Source organism: Dasypus novemcinctus, chromosome 15 (genome assembly GCF_030445035.2).
Source record: "Dasypus novemcinctus isolate mDasNov1 chromosome 15, mDasNov1.1.hap2, whole genome shotgun sequence".
Taxonomy (NCBI): Eukaryota; Metazoa; Chordata; class Mammalia; order Cingulata; family Dasypodidae; genus Dasypus; species Dasypus novemcinctus.
This window is the reverse complement of record NC_080687.1, coordinates 8,399,750-8,406,551: the sequence shown is the minus strand read 5'-3', so window position 1 is coordinate 8,406,551 and position 6,802 is coordinate 8,399,750.

Below are 6,802 nucleotides of genomic sequence, written 5' to 3'. Positions count from 1 at the left end.
GCCGGGCAGGGCAGAGCGGCGGGAGGGCAGGAGGACAGCCTGTAGGAAGAGGTCAGCAGCGGGAGCCGGCCCAGCCTGGGAGCAGGGACACCTTAGTCCAGCTGCCAGGGGTGGGAGGGGCCGCGGACCTCACGAAGACCTGTTCATCACCCTAATCTGGGTCCCTGTAGTGGGAACCCGTAGTAAATGGGGGCTCTTGAAACTGCTATTTTCAGTTAAGATGTGGCCCCGTTGAATCATGCTGGACTTTAATCTGCGTCACTGGAGTCCTTTAAACATTTTTAAAATTCATTTCTCTCCACTCTCTCATCCCCCACCCCACTTGTCTGCTCTCTGTGTCCATTCGCTGTGTATTCTTCTGTGTCCGTTTGTATTCTTGTCAGTGGCAACCGAAATCTGTGTCTCTTTTTGTTGCATCATCTTGCTGCGTCAGCTCTCCGTGTGTGTGGCGCCACTCCTTGGCAGGCTGCACTTTTTTTCATGCAGGGCAGCTCTCCTTACGGGTTGCACTCCTTGCGCATGGGGCTCCCCTACACAGGGGACATCCCTGCATGGCACGGCACTCCTTGCACCGCACGTGGGCCAGCTCACCACATGAGTCAGGAGGCCCTGGGTTTGAACCCTGGACCTCCCATGTGGTAGGTGGATGCTCTATCAGTTGAGCCAAATCCGCTTCGCCCAGTTTGGTTTTATGGTCATCTTCTTTCTCCAAGTTTTGTCCAGGACAAGAACATTCAGTCGTGCAGATGTCCCCAGGTGCATCTTAAGCTTTCTCCATAGCTCCAAAACGAGAGGGTCCATGTTCCATGAGGCCCAAAGAGGATCAACCAACCTTCCAGTTTTTTTTTAATTTGCGAGTTCTGTGGGTTTTGACCAAAGCCTAGAGTCATATACCCACCACGCAGTGTCAAACTGCCCTCATACGCCTGCTCTGTGAATTCAACTGGCCCCACCTCCCCCCAAAGCCCTGCCCTTTGGGGATGGTCTTGGCATTGGGGGGAGCACAGCCGAGGAAAGACACCCACTTCCCCACCCATGGATGATCATCGCCAGGTGCAGAAAGACCCCCTCCACCGAGCCAGGCTCGCCACCGGACCAGGCCTGCCGCCTTCCATCAGGGGTGTTGGAGGCATGACCCGACAGACATTTGCCATGGGTGCTGGGTGAGCTAGAGCCTGTCCTTGCGTCACAGCTTGGCGGTAGCGTGAGGTGGGGTGCACTGGAGCTGGACGTACCTCCCTAGCCCTCAGCTTTGGGCTGATCTGCTCCTTGGTCATCCTCATGACCTCCCCGGAGGAGGACGCCAGACGTGAAGGAGAGCTGTCGCCCCTGGCTGCGCTGGGACTCACACCCCGAGGGGGAGGAACACGGTGGCGCCACTCCTGGGGACTTGGCAGGGCTAACAGGTGGTACAGCAAGGCTTTCTGTGGATAACTTATCTGTGGGACTCTCAAAATGAAATGAAAGGCTCAGTGGAATCTTCTCTCCCTCTTAAAAACAAGTCCTATCGCCACTTACAAAGGTGTGTTTAAAAAGTGACTGTTTTGAAACGGGACAGTGGTAGTTGTGGCTCTTTTATACTTCAAAACCTGTCCAACAGGGAAGGACCTTTAGACACGGAACACGCCAAGGTCCTCCTGGGGCTGAGCCAGGCTGACTTGAAGGTGCTCGAGGCAGGGATGGCTGCTTAGCGTGGTTTCTTCTCCATCAGATGGTCAAGTCCAAATCAGCCAGTGCACCTGGCTGGAGTTAATCGCACAGCGCTCTCAGCTCCATTATATTTCAAGGAGAGCAGTGTTTCAACACAGATCGTGAATCAGAAATTATTTCTCCCTTGACATCCCCGATGGCTCTTATGTTTTCATTCTACCCTCCTTCAAATCTACCCACACACACCTACCTCTACCCAAAAAGAAAGTACATATAGCCATAGTTCTACACTTCTCAGAAATGTGTTTTCTCTTGGTTTTTAACCTCTTGTGGAAAGCGTTACATGAATGTGCTTAAACTTGCTCTACTTTGTTTAAAAAATGCTTTTATGAATGGAGCAGTAGACAGACACCATAGAAGACTGCAATAATTTGAAAAAAATCTTAAAACTGGCCCTATGTATTGGGTTTCAGTTGTGTGCTGAAACCCCACTCTTTTTTTTTTTTTTAATATATATATATATTTATTTAATTTCTCTCCCCTTCCCCACCAAGTTGTCTGCTCTCTGTGTCCATTTGCTCTGTGTTCTTCTATGACCGCTTCTATCCTTATCAGCCGCACCGGAAATCTGTGTTTCTTTTTGTTGCGTCATCTTGTTGTGTCAGCTCTCTGTGTGTGTGGCACCACTCCTGGGCAGGCTGCACTTTCTTTCGTGCTGGGTGGCTCTCCTTATGGGGCGCACTCCTTGCGTGTGGGGCTCCCCTACGCGGGGGACACCCCTGGGTGGCACGGCACTCCATGCGCGCATCAGCACTGCGCATGGCCAGCTCCACACGGGTCAAGGAGGCCCGGGGTTTGAACCTTGGACCTCCTATGTGGTAGGCGGACGCCCTGACCACTGGGCCAAGTCCGCTTCCCTGAAACCCCACTCTTGATGCCAGAGGCAGGGGCGCTCCGCCTCGCCTGGTAGGATGGGCTGGAGAGATTTTAAAATCCTGATGCCTGGGCATGGCTTGGACCAGTCACACCAGCGATCCTGGGGAACCGGTGTTTTCTGAAATTCTCCAGGTGGTTCCAGCGTGCAGCAAAAATGAAGCACCACATAATTAGAGGAGTGATTGCCTTGGCCAGTGTGCCCGCTAGAGTTAGGCCAAGGTCTAGGCTGGCAACGGAATCTGCCCAGGACACTGAAATGAAGGTCACTTAGCAGGGAGCAACCCACTGGAGAGGACCCGGAGACGAGCACCCGGTGGGAGCTGCCACCCCCTCTGGGCCAGGGGTAGTGCAGCTGCAGCCCAGGGCTGGAGGAACCGCTGTCCCCTGGACCAAAACCTCCAAGAGACGCGAAGCGGGGGCAGAGTGGAGCTACCCCAGCTCGCCTCCCTCTGCCCTCCTGGCAGGGGCTCCCGCTAACCGGGGAGGGGGGCGCTACAGACCTAGGAGCACAGAGCAGCGGGACACAGGGGTTGGTGGGGGAGCGAGGCCCACACCAGCACAGCTGGCCAGCGCTTCTCACCCAAGAGCCAAAGAAGAGTGTTCGGCCAACGACTGTCCATGATTTCTGAATGTAAATTTCATAGCACATTTTATAATTACAAAGTATTCTCATAAAAATATGAAATCACTCATTTAATGGCTCATCTTAATAAAAACATCACATGTCATGAAATTGGCATGGTCCCAGGAAATCCAAGGTGTGCGGGTGTGACAAATCAACCTTGAACCTTCAGTCAGCATTCCTTTAACAATGTTTTTTTAAGTTTAAAGTGCAAGACACCGCAATAGACTAGATAGGGAAGTGAAAGACCCAGAATCTATCCTTAAGATTTAAGAGTCTAGTGGGAAACAGACAAGGTAGTGAATGGAAGCAATTCACTTTATGTCAGTCCAGAGCAGTGTGCCTCACTTTGGGGGTCCTCCCCTGGCCCCACCTCCACGTGGTTCTGATGTCGGGTGGACAGTCGCTGTCCCCTTCCCGGGCTGGGCCAAGGAAGGTCCCTCTTCCTTTGGGCCACAGCCGGGCCTGTGCCCAGCGCTGTCCTCCGTGGGGACTGGGCAGAGCTCTCTTTCTTCTGGTGCTCCGAGGCTATCGGAAGATGAGGCCACAGCCATGTGGTCTGTGGTCCAGCCTCCTGGGGACTGGGGAGGGGACTCCAGGGAGTTCTGAGCCCTTGCTGTCTCTGATGTTGGGTTACAGGAACAAATCCATTTCCCCCTTCGACCATCGCTGGGCTGAGCTCTGTCAGTCATCGGTAGAGTTGACTGGTAGAGGAATTTCTGTAAGCTCGGAAGAGAGGCGTGAGAGAGGTGTGTGTGGGGGTTATGGGATGGCCAAGTAGGGTGGTGGGACCCTCCTGGAGGGGCAGGGAAGGCTTCTGAAATGATGTAAGGGCCAGATCTGGACTGGACGGTGCAGCAGTACTCTTGGCGCTGTTTGCAAAGCCAGAGTCTCCAGCTTAAACACCTACAGGGGCCGGGCAAGTGAGCACCACGAGGGAAGTGGGCAGGTGTCCGTCACGGGGGTACGGACTGCAGTAAACTGGAGAGCAGCTGCCCTGTCCGAAAGGGCTGCTGTGTTGCTCCCCAGCCATCGTTGCCCTGCTAGGAAGCAGCAGTCTTCTAGTGCTTCAAAAAAGCCAGAAAGATGTTTATAAATCTGCATACAAGAAAATTCCTTCTGTGTGGTGTACAGTGCCATAGGTTTTGACAAATGCGTAGAGTCCTATAGCCATCACCAGTCACAACAGAAAAATGACATGACCCCTGTATTAGCCAAGAGGGGTGCTGATGCAAAGTACCAGAACTCTGTTGGCTTTTATAAAGTATATTTATTTGGGGGTAAAGTCTTCCAGTCACAAGGCCCTAAAGAGTCAACTCAAGGTATCATAAGAGGTACTTTCTTACCCACAGTCATTTGCAACTTGTTGAAGCAAGATGGCGGGCGATATTTGTGAGGGCTCGGCCTTCCTCTTCTTCTTAAGGCTCCGTGGTCCCACCTTCTTTTGATCTCAGCTGTAGATTGGTCTAAGGTTCTCTCCCTGGGGTTCTTTCTTTCTGGGCTTAGCTGCTTTCATCTCTTCACAAGGTCAGCTGTAGACTATCAGGCTCATCCCTCTACCTGGTCCTCTGCCGTGTCTAATGAGATGTCTCTATTCCTCTGTGTGTCTACTTCCGTGTGAGAGTCTGTTTATCAGCCCACCAAGAGGGCTGGGACGCAGTGCTGAGTAGCATTCTAATGACGTGGTTGAATCAAAGCCCTAATCTTAACATAATTTAATCAAAGACATCTCAGCTGAATCTAATACAATCAAAGGGTTATCATACCCCGAGGAATAGACTAGTTTAGAAACATAATCTATATCTCATTTTGGAATTCATAAATAATCTCAAACTGCTGAAGAGCCCTCCTGCTGCTGCTATGGCCAGCGCCTCCTGCACCCAACCCCTAGCAGTGGCAGATAGGGTTTCTACCCCTATAATTTTGACTTTTCTATTCTATGTCATATAAATGGAATTACACAATATGTAACCTTCTGCATCAGGTTCTTTCATTTAGCAAAATGAATTTGAGATTCATTTTTGTTGTTGAGTAATCTATAATTAATTCCTTTTTATTGGCTAGAGTGGATGTACCATAATTTGTTTGTCTTTTTCATCAATTCACAGGTGAAGAATATTCAGGTGGTTTCCACTTTTTAATGATTATGAATAAAACATTCACGTACAGGTTTTCTTGTGAACCTATGTTTTCATTTCTTTTGGATAGATACCTAGGCATGGGATTGTTGTGTTATGTGTCTATTTAGCTTTGTAAGAAACTGCCAAACCTTCAAAACGGCTGTACCATTTTGTATTCTACCAGCAACTTGACAAGAATGTATATGTGCTTTTGGGGGAGTGATGCAAAGTTGATAAGTTATTCAAATCTTCTCTATCCTTATTGATTTTCTGTCTACTTGATTTATCAATTACTGAGAGAGGCAAGTTCAAGTCTCCAACTATAAATGTGGATTTATCTTTTTTTCCTTAAAGTTCCACCCATTTTTTTTCTCATGTATTTTTGTTGTTATTTGCATACACATTTAGGATTGCTATGTCTTCTTAGAGAACTGGCCATTTTTTTAATGTGTAATGTCCCTTTTTATCCTTGATAATATTCCTTGTTCTGAAGTCAACTTTGCCTGATATTAATGTGTTGTATCACCTTTCTTTAGTTAGTATTAATGTGGTATATCTTTTCTTATCCTTTTACTTTTAACCCATCTATGTTTTTATATTTAAGATGGGTTTCTCAAAGATAGCAAATTGCTTTATTTTTTTAATCAAATCTGACTCTTTTTATTTTTTAATTGATATATGTATTAGTCAGTCAAAAGGCGTGCTGATGCAAAGAACCAGAAATCTGTTGGCTTTTATAAAGTGTATTTGTTTGGGGTAAAAGCTTACAATTACAAGGGCCTAAAGAGTCTAACTCAAGGTTGCTCTCTCACCAAAGTCAGTTGCCACATATTGAAGCAAGCTGGCGGCAATCTCTGCAAGAGTTCAGGCTTACCCTGGACTTGCCTCAGGGCTTCCTGTAACCGTCTCAGCGGTTCCTGTGGTCAGCTGTAAGCTTTCAGCAAATGGTTCGCCTGACCCCAAAGCTTTAGCTGCTTGAGCCTTCTTTTGCCACGTGACAGACAGGATCAAAATGACAGAGTTCTCTCCTCTGGCACCTATGGAGCTCTCTCTCTCTTCCTGTGTGTCTTCTTGAGTGAATGTTCATTTACATCAGCCCACCAAGGGGGCAGGGAGTCCACCCTTAGTCATGCCCTAATCTTTTATCAAGTAAACTTAAAACCTTTGAATTTAAAGCAATCAAAGGATATCACACCCAGAGGAACAGACCAGTTTATAAACATAATTTTTCTCTCTTTTGGGGATTCATAAATAACATCGAACTGCCACAGTATGTTTAAGCCATTGGCATTTAATGTGATTACTGATATGGTTAGATTAAAATTTATCATCTCACTAGTTGTTTTCCTTTTGTTTTGACTATTCTTTGTTACCTTTTTTTCTTCTTGCTCCATCTTCTCTTGAGTTAATTCAGCGTTTTAAAATTATTTCATCTCCACCACTGACTTTTCATTTATGCCTCTTTTCTAAAAAT